Raw genomic sequence first — 11,067 nt, forward strand, 5'->3', positions numbered from 1 at the left:
GTCTCCACACAGCAGGCCACTTGTGTCCATTATGTGCTGCTCTCTTCTGGTACAGAACGTCAGTCTTTGAACACAGTAATAAGTCTACATTTGTTGATAAGAGACATAATGCCAGATGCTGGGTTAGATCAATGAGAGGTTATATAAAAAATACAAAACCTTGTTAATGTGGAATTTTTAATCTAGTGAGTATATACAAATTGGCCAATCCTCTCTGCTTATAGGAGCACATGGGAGGAGCACCTAAACCCAGATTTGGGAGGAGGAAAGGCTTAATTTGTGGGAACAGTGGGCCTAAAATTTGAAATACAAATACACTTTTCCCAAAGCTGCTTTGTTTTTCCTTGTTTTGCTTAATGTACAATATACAACATGTACTAAGACTCTTAATTACAATGAGAGAAAGCGAGGCTATCTGAAGCAAAGGGTCATTTATCAGGACACTAGAGTGTCATGACACTCAAGGTAGGGATGCTGCTGGGCATTAGGAGTGCCAGAATTGAGGAGATACTACTATAAGGACTCGTGTTTATTTCTGACATACTCTATGATCTATCTGCTCTATGCTTTTCTCTATATACAACTGGTCACTTCTATTCCTCTAGTTGAGAGTGGTGGGAATCATTCCTGTCAACCTAGCTTGATCCTTACACTTGACAGCTTCAGCCACTTTAGAGGACATTTACAGTGATCTTTTTAAAGGCGCCTCTTTCAAAGGAAACCCTACCTTTTCCCTCATCTTTGGCCTTCCTGCCCCAGCTGCACCCAGTTGACAAGCTGCCTCTTTGCAAGGTTATCCAAAGTCCAGTTGTTACTAAATTAATGGAGTTTAGTTCATATAATTTGTCATAAATTACGTGAGACAATTCAAGTCCTAATTTCATTGTTCATGATGAGATGTCCTCTAGCTTCTGTTGAACCTGCCAGTGATGGAAATCTTTTTACCTCTCAAGGCAGCCCATTCCATTTTCAGATCTCTCTCTCTCTCTTTTTTTTTTTTTAGTGAGGGGGAGAGAGAGAGAGAGAGAGAAGGGGGGGTGAGGAGGGGCAGAGAGAGAGGGAGAGAGAATCTTAAGCAGGTTCCATGCTTAGCGCGTGAGCCCGGGGTGGGACTCAATCCACAACCCTGAGATCATGACCTGAGCTGAATCAAGAGTTGAATGTTTAACCGACTGAGCCACCCTCAGATCTCTTTGTCTTTTAAAAAGCTATCTTCTGGTTTGCTTTAGTTCGTTGGCTTCAGGTCCACTGCTTGTGTCTGTATCTAGGCATATCTAACTGTACTGTAATGACAGCCAACAGTTCCAATATTGAAACTCCTACAAGCCTCCATGCTTTCAGGCCTACTGTTACTAGCTTTTCCGGCTCAGAAACGTGGGGTCTGGTTCCTTTAGGATCACTCTTTCACTGCACTCTAGGTTGTTTATATTCCTTTAAAATAAGTTCCCTGAAAGATTATGGGTTCTTAGATTGACATAGCCATTTTGGTGGCTACATACTTCTCATAAGCTTTATTAATTATCAGGATTTCCACAGTAGTTACTATGGATCTCGACGGACGATACCACGAGTTATCAGGAGCTCAGAAGGGGGGTCAAGTCAGATTTGGATTCCTATTTCAGCTCTGCCAATCACCAGCTGTGTCACCATGGCCAAGTTACCCAGATTCTCTGAGCCTCATCTTCTTCTTCTTAGTAAAATAAAGATAGCAATACCCACCTTATAGGAATGTTCTGAGAATTAAATGAGATAATGCACAGCCTCTGGAACCTGTCAGGTGCTCTAGATGCTCTAGCAATGTTAGGTCTGTACTTTAGTTATTTTCCTTTCACCCCCTGTAGTTTTATTTAATGCATGATTATGCATTCTCCTCCCCGGGGATAGGAGTGCTGGATATGTGCACACATAGGCATATGTGAGCACTATAATTGAAGCACGGAATGTCTGCTTTTTATGTCCATTTAAAGAAGTTTTTACGACTTACGTTGTATCCATCGCAGGGTGGAAACAGTTCCACGCGGCAGACAGCGTGACGCCACCATCTAGTGAAGGCCAAGGAGCTGCCTTTGGTTAATAGATGGTGTTGCCTCTTCAGAAAGTCCATTTCTTCAGATGCATCCTGATGAGGATAAACCTTCACACGTGCCATTAAGTGCTTACGTTGGCCATCGTCCCACCTCAGAAAACGGGTTTTCTCTTGACAGCAGAGTGTGGGCGCCAGTCTAAACACCGAGCACTCAAGGTCTGACCCGGTTCATAGGTTGGAACAGCTGTAATTCGGAGTCCCCTGGACTGTGGTACTATTTTAACTGAGATGACAGGAAATTATCTAACAATTTTAAGCCCAGAGAGCACATGCTGTACTGTATCTTTTCACATAACACTTTATATTTGTAGAACATCTTTTCCCAGTGCCCTCACATCTGCTATCTCATGTAAGTAGTGACGAGGTCCCCCAGCTATCTTCTGGGTCTCTTAGTTCATAAGAAGAAATAGGCTGAGTCAGCAAGGGGAGGTACTGTGCTGGGCATTCGATCCATAGTATTTCCAATCCTTACAACAGTTCAGTCTAGTAAATAGTGCGTCTCCATTTCACAGGGATCAGCTGGGATGGAACTAAAGTGTGCCTAGCTCTAAATTTCATGTACTTTCTACTAGGACATCATCCTATATTTTAATTCATCATTTTTTTTTTTTTAAGATTTTATTTATTTATTTGACAGAGAGAGAGAGACAGTGAGAGAGAGAACACAAGCATTTTAAAAGTCAGTGTCTCCCCTAATGGTGGAGGTCAGGGTGGTGGTTGCCTTGAGAAGTGGGATAGTGACCAGAGGGGAGATGGGGGGCACTGCCTGGGTTGCTAATGTTATTTCTCGATCTGGGCCCCATGTCGTAGGGAGTATACACTTTGGGAAAATGAATTGAGCTGTACGCCTAGGATCTGTGTCCTTTATGAATATTACATTTCAATAAAGTTTTTTTTTTAAGATTTTATTTATTTATTTGACAGAGAGAGACACAGCGAGAGGGGGAACACAAGTAGAGGGAGTAGGAGAGGGAGAAGCAGGCTTCCCACGGAGCAGGGAGCCCGATGTGGGGCTCGATCCCAGGACCCCGGGATCATGACCTGAGCCAAAGGCAGATGCTTAACGACTGAGCCACCCAGGAGCCCCTCAATAAAAAGATTTTTTGAATCCAGCTTTTCTTTTGAAAGCGAGCTCTTTACTTATCCCCAGAATCTAACACTGTGCTTGTTTGTTGCAGTGAACAAATTTAGCTCATGTGCATTTTGCTCATTTATTGTGGATAAGTGAGTGCTAAATACATAGACTCAAGGGAAATTATTGCTTCTAAGAGTGCTCCTCAATCTTTTGGGTCATAGACCAGTTGAGGATCGGATTAAAATTATAATAAAAAGTAATAATCAAAGCATATACATTCTATATCAGGCATTGTGCCAAACTCTTTATACGGTTTTATTTTACCTGCACCACACACTGTGAGGTGCGCATTATTATTCTCATTTTGTAGATATGGGAATCAAATCTCAGAGACAAAAGCAACTTGCCCAGGATCACACACTAGTGATCTAGGAATATTTAATCCAAGAGTCAAACCCAAGTTTTCCTGCCTCCCCAATCCATTCCCTTATGTACTGTACACTGCTTATCTCTAGATACTCTTGCCAAAAGAATGGACTCCTCCCTCTCTCTCACCCCCTCCAGTACATACACGCACACACACATACGCACACTGTCGCCTGTTATTTCAGGAAACTCGAAAACCTGAAGTACATCATCCATAGACAGAGTAAGAACCAATTTAAGAAAACTTACAGGTTGAAAAATAGGACAGAAGAAACTTTTTCAAAGAGGACTAGACCATGGAAAAACACTCAGATCATTATTTGATGAGGTTGTGGTTTTGATATCTTACATCGATTCATGTCATTTGTCATGTTAACATTTTAATATATAATATGTAATATATTCAAAGGAATATATGAAACAGACATGTAAATTGAGAAGCATAATAAAATGAACAAAGTCCCGAGAACCCATAACCCAACACAAGCATTAAAATATTACCAATACCACCGGAAATAAATAAATAAATAAGTTTACTAATGTGGAAAATAGAAAAGGCACCTAACGCACTCATGAATCCCATGGGGAGATTTCCAGGCAAAGCACCAAGTGTCAACTGGCTTCTTCTAGCTGCACATAATGACACGTGAGAAGAGAGAAACCAGAGAAGGAGTTCTCTTTTTGAGCTCAGTTTAGAGCAATAGGCCAGAAGTCTTTCCAGGTAGCAAATAAAAACTTGTGTTTTTATTTATTTATTTTTTAGAGAGGGAGAGAGAGAGAGAGGGAGGGAGGGACAGAGGGAGAGGGAGAGAGAGAATCCCGAGGAAGCTCCATGCTCAGCTCAGAGCCCCACACATGGGACTCCATCCCACAACCCTGAAATCAGTACCTGAGCTGAAATCAAGAGTCGGATGCTTAACCAACTGAGCCACCCAGGCCCTCCAAAAGCTTGTGTTTTTAAAACACAGTTTATCCAAGAAATGTTCCTCATTTATCCTCTTGAAAAGATTTTGTGTTAAATTGATGGTTAAAGTGTAGTTCCTAGTATACCATGTCTCTTATTCATAACTCTTAGTTGTACTGCATGTTTTCAAGGTACAAAGCAGTTGGGCATATAGGAAACTACCCTTACCCTACAATGTTGATCAGAGCAACAACCACAGCCAATCCTTCCTTCTCCTCCAATTTTGGGGCTCCTACTGTGTGCCCACTGATATGCTTTAGACAGGTGATCTCTCCTCCACCTAGTGGAGTATTATGACTTAGGATTTAAGGAAGAGGAATATGAAGCCAGAGAGCTAAATATCTCTACCAAGAAACAGCTAGTAGGGGTGGAACCGCGATTCGAACATTAGTTTGACTCCAAGTCCAAAGTCATCTTTTACCTTTTTCTCTGAAAAGAGCAGGGAGCAGCTTAAAACCAAAAAGCATCTGCAATGTGCATTACTTTCACCTTATCAAATTTCATACTTGCTATCTCTCACAGTCAATATTTTTTAGACTACCTATATGTCAACCATAATTTCAACGAATTATTTGACTTTCTCCATTTCGTCTAGTTAGGAATATACCAGTAGTATAATAAGCGTCTTCGTGTGTAAAGGGTTTGGATCAGATGACCTGTAAAGCCTCTTTCACCATGGATACTCTTGTTTTTTGTCTTTTCTAATTTTCCGACGACACATGGGTTTTCTCATCAGTATCTGCGGGGCTACAAAGGAATTCCATTTGACCAGCAGAGGGAGCTCTTGATAATTGAATAGAAGATGCATTTCTTGTGTGTCTGCCGCATGTGGCCAGGTCTCCGCCCAAGCACCATCCTGCGGCTGCTTCAGATTTATATAATCATGTTCTATCTCTATCAGGCCTATCACAAAGTATTGTTTTTACATGGGGGAAAGGTTTAAAAAAAAACACTATTTTACCAAGAAAAAAACTCCCTGTGGAATACTGGATGGAGATCTCTCCCAGTGTTTCAGCGCCTGATTTGAAGCCCAGAGGTTTTGTTGTTGTTGTTGTTGTTGTTGTTGTTGTTTTATGTTATGAAGCCCAGAGTTAAGTGACCCTGGGAGTCCATGACTCCTTTGTGACGGATCTGATATGTCAAACGCCTCCTAGGAACTCAGGAGCTGGAAACTGCATCTTCTTAAGGCTGTTGTGATCATAAGTGGTATATAGAGAAGCCAAAAAGTGTTCAAGAATATTTTCAATTTATACATACATTTTCAACACTTAATAGATTTTATCTATAAATTGATACTAATACTAATATCTTTTTTTATTTTTTAAAGTATCAACTAAACGATGTTTCAAAACAGGAAGTATAAAAGTCCAAATGTTGGACGCCTGGGTGGCTCAGTCGGTTAAGCGTCTCCCCTCAGCTCAGGTCATGATCCCAGGGTCCTGTCCGGAGGGGCCCCTCAGGCTCCCTGCTCAGAGGGGAGTCTACTCCTCCCTCTCCCTTTGCCCCTCCCCTGGCTTGTGCTCTCTCTGGATCACTCTCTCTCTCTCAAATGAATAAATAAAATCTTTTAAAAAAATCCAAACGTTTCTGAAACTTTGTTTTATCTTTGTTTCTCTCAAAGCTCTCTTACAATTTTCCAACATCAGTGATTACTATTTTATAAACAGCCACATTCACTTAGGGTGGGGTGGTTATACCGTACTGTACTTCAACATTTCTAAGTAAGAGATTTCTCAAGACAGGAGCTGCACTGAAGCTGGCAACACCACTTAAAACTGTGTCAACCATCAAATAAAAGATTTGTCAAATATTTAAATAAACTCTCAAAGGTAGGCCAGGACAAGGTTACTACTAGTTCTTCCACTTAAGCTTGGACATGTGTCCCTTCATGAAAGGTCATGTTCCCCCTTCCTGTGAGGGTGTCTTCCTTGAGGGACCCAGAGGTTGACTAATCTGGGCAGGTCTTCACAACAAACTGGTCATCCGTGTTGACCCCGTGGCTGGGTGTCCTCTGGCCCAGGCCACGCCTGGTCAGCATTTTGAGAAGAGCAGACAGATGTGCCAGAAAAGGCGGGATACGAACCTGTGTCTCTGGGTCTTCTGGGTCTAGTACAGGCAGATCTGCTTTTTCTCTCTCTCCGCTTCACCCTCCAACTCCCCAAATGTCACAGAGCCTGGTTGTTACTGAAGTAAAGTCTTAACAAGGAAATTGCCTATTTCAAGGTTTGTTGTTTTCCTTGTCATTCAAATTCATTTTGGATCTCTTCCCCTGAGCGAGTTAATCAGTGTTTCTGAACAAACAGGGCCTAAACAAGGGAGAGGAAAGTGCTGATTCACTAGTCCTAGAGTCTCAGCACTAGATTCTCTAGGACTGTTAACTCTTTAAATATCTAAATCTTGTCCTTGAGGGGATTTTCTTTTACTGTCGAAAGCTTTGTTGTTCAAGGAAGGATAGGTATGAAAAATAGCGAGTATTTATGGAGAGCATGCTGTGCTCCAGGCGTCGTTCCAAGAACCCTCAGTGTATGAACTCTGCATCAGCACAGTGGATGAGGTAAACTGATTATGCCCATTTTGTAGATGAGGAAACTGAGGGTCAAACAGGTCAAGTCACTTGCCATAGTTTGCACAGATACTCAATGGGACACCTGGCTCCCGAGCCTCTGCTCTGAACCAGGAGGGAATGTTCCCCAGGAATGTGTCCTTATTTGACCTCAAAGAATTAGGAAACTTTTAATGCGATTGAGTCAACTAGCTTAGAAATTGCTTGAGTTCAGGATCTGATTCTGTTTCTTGTTTACTCCTTTACACAAATTTCTGCACCACAGCTATGTTCATATTCACCTGCCGCAGCACTCACTACATTTTGTCAGTTTAGTCTCACTCATTTGCATCTGAGAAATGCGCACAGAACTTATAACAGGAGCTTGATTTATTTTAGGGGACTTAAGTAGAAATACCTTTTGGAGAATGCTCTAAATTTCACAAAGTACATGTACATTGCTCCACTCATTACTACTTACAGATATTGAACATAGCCTCCATTTCTTGGGAATTTGGAAAAGTATAGTTTTTATACAGTTTTCCTTTGAAAGCATGTTAGTTAAATCCTACACAAATTCTATGTACCAGATTATATGTACGTCCCTGACTTCCTTTTCGTAATGTAGCTTCTGCATTTCGTGTTACTAAGTTCAGGCATGGGAACAGAATACATCAAGGAATTTGCTCATGTAGGTGGTTCATGGCTTCAGCAATGAGGTGAGCTATTAAGACCTTAGGAAGATGGAAAATGAGAGCACTTTAAGTAAGCTGGAAGAAGATTCCCTGGATGGAGGTAGTCGGTCATCTTAGATCATAAAGCAGGAAACTTACTGTAGAACTGAAGGCTGGAGACACCAACTCCAATCAAAGTGGTCAAGGTATAATCCCTGGAGACTTGTCCACTTGTGCTGTGATTGGTTGGCAGGTGGATAAGGGATAAAATAGGGGAGGATCATCCTGGTCCATGAAAAAGAAAATCCTCTAACACCAGTTGGTAAGATTTCTCCTGTACTGTCCAGGATAGAAGAAACTTCTGCACAATAGGCTTGAATATCTACCTGTTTGGCAAGATGACTTCAATAAAGGAGAAAAGTGCCTCAAACTCTTCTTTGAGAGACATTGTTGGGATCACCTAATCACTGGAAAACCTTCTCCATCCGACACCATCGTGACTGTACCTATTATGTCCAGCCTTAAAATCCCCAGCTTCTCTCCTAGCCAAATATTTGCATTTCATTTAAAACGGTATGCTGGGGCACAGCTATGTCTCGTCCGGGAAGGAAAATAGTTTCTCTACTTTTCCGCCATATCCCATGACGCATAAGATGACAGATGTTGATTCTATGTGACCAGCCTTGTGGGCTCTGTAAGTTAGGTTGGAATGGTATTTCAGATCTTAATGACAGGGCTGTTTCAATTAGCACATTACTAGCCAGGCAACTGGAACTTGAACCCTCTTGGATTTTCCCTTACCTTCTCTCAAGGTACCAACACCCACTCGGGATTTGGGTTCATGGAGGGCAGGCTCTCTTTCCCTTGCTAGGACTTTGAGCTACTTGAGCGAGAGCCCGGTCTTGCACAGCCCAGTGCACATCGCATAGTTCTGTGCACATTGGAGGGGTCAATGTGTCTTACGTAAAGGTTATTTTCATTATTTGCTTACCTTTTCACTTTTATCATGGAAACTTTAAACGCAGGCAAAAGAAGAGTGAATAGTAAACCGAAGCCTCCGCTCAGCCGTTGTTTAGCTTCACCTATTACGAACTCATGGCAAGTCTTGTTCATCAGGGCCCAGGCCCAGTCCCCAGCTTCCATCCCAGGTTAATTTGCAGTCAGTTCCAGAGAATGAGATATACTTTTATCTGTAAAGAAATCTTTAAAAACATATAAATATATTAGCAACTAGTTGTTAGACCAGAACCACAGAATTCACTTCCGATTCTGTAAATATCAGTCACATTTCACAAGTTGCCCTGAAAGAGAAGTGTTATATAAGTCTGGTTCGAATACTGTAATTTGGATCCTATTTGAATTCTATCACTCTTCTCTTGACATGTTCCCTTGTGACCCCAGCATTCTTGCCCAACCATCATACCTGCGCCTCCAGCCACTTCTGGTCCTTACAGGTTTCATGTTGACCGAGCCGTACCTGGGGTTTTTGTCCTGGGAGAGAGTCTTGGCACATGACACTTCCCACCAGCTACGAATGAAGTCAGCCTGACACTCTTCACTCTGGCGTCCATGCGGTTTCTGAAGAGCTGATGGCTCATCTTTTGGCAAAACAGGAATCAGCTGTCAAAAGGTCATTTTTGTACCATAGTTTGGATTACAGCCCACTGGGCAACCACTGTGTGGGATCATCCGCCTTCGCTTTCGGAGACGCTGGTCTGGGATCAGTGCCGCCAGCCTTCCAGGGCTGCCCTGGTAGCTTGCTTCTCTGCACCTGCCAGTGGCCCCTGAGCAGATATGTTTCTGCTATTCCCCCTTCTAGAAGTTGTGCTGCTGCTCATCATAAACAGCATCAGTTCCAAAGGGAACAATTATTTTATTTTATCTTATTTTATTTTATTTATCTTATTTTGTTTTATCTTATTTTATCTTATTTTGTTTTATCTTATTTTATTTTGTCTTATTTTGTTTTATCCTATTTTATTTTATTTTATCTTATTTTGTTTTATCTTATTTTATTTTATTTTATCTTATTTTATCTTGTTTTGTTTTATCCTATTTTGTTTTATCTTATTTTTATTTTATCTTATTTTGTTTTATTTTATTTTATCTTATCATTTTATTCTTTTTTATTTAAACCCAGTCTGGGTCTGCTTCCTATAGGCAGGAGCTGAAAAGAAGGCTCTCGTCTCAGAGCACACAAGCCGGGAGCCGAGAGGCAGCAGAGCACCGGGCAAAGCCTAGAGAGGCTGGGCCAGTCCGGGTTTTAATCTGGCCTCCACCATCAACCTACTGTGTGACCTTGGCCAATTTACTTGACCCCCCCGGAGCCTGTTTTCTTACCTGAAAGAAGAGCTAATCATATTACCTATATCATAGCATGTGAGGGGATTACATTGATTTATTCAACAAGTATTTAAAGAACGCTACTAATTGTCAAGTATTCTTTCAGATGCTGGTGATATAACAGTAAACAAAATATCCTGTCCTTGTGGAGATTATATTCTAGAGGGGGAGACATATTGAAACAAAGAAATATATAGTATCAGGTAGACAAGTATTAGGAAGGAAAATGAATCAGAGTAAGGGTAAGAGTAAGAGTAATACAGGGAAAGCTCTCAACAAACACTAGGTGTTATTATTGCTTCTATTAATCTAGGTTCAAAAGAGTGGCCAGCGCCATGGCTTAGCTAAGGAGGAACCGACCTTAAAGACTCTCCGTGCTTGCTTGTATGCTTTAGAGGAAGACGAAAATTCACGACAAATTCATGACAAATTGTGATTATGGACTTGGCCTTGTGTTCAGCACTTTTAACTCCTTCAAACAGTTCTGTAAGTTGGGTATTTTAAGCCAGGTTTTAAGAAGATAAAACTGAAAAAGATGAGGAAGTTCCTGGCCTACTTCATGCCTGTTCAGAGCTCTTGTAGTTTCTTCTACATGATATTTATCAAGGATGACTTTTCGTGCAATGGTCCAAAGAGGCCAAAGAGTTTGAAACTATGTGTACGGGCCAGGCCATTTGGCCTGCCATTTACACCACCCCTCGCCTGAGGTAATTGATTACAGGTAGTTCTTGATGCCCAGGCCCTCATGTTCTGAATCCCATAGTTTGGCTGCCCTGATCTCAACTGATCTGCAGATGTTTCCCAAGCCCAAGGCAGCTATCGAGAGACTTACTATTGGCCTATATTGAGACCAGCAGAGATGAAATTAGACTGTGAAAAATGATGCGATCAAATTTTTTTTTAATTTTTTAAAATTTATTTGACAGAGAGAGAGCCCAAGCAGGGAGAGTAGGAGTG

The sequence above is a fragment of the Phoca vitulina genome, unplaced genomic scaffold (genome assembly GCF_004348235.1).
Source record: "Phoca vitulina isolate PV1807 unplaced genomic scaffold, GSC_HSeal_1.0 scaffold3, whole genome shotgun sequence".
Lineage (NCBI taxonomy): Eukaryota > Metazoa > Chordata > Mammalia > Carnivora > Phocidae > Phoca > Phoca vitulina.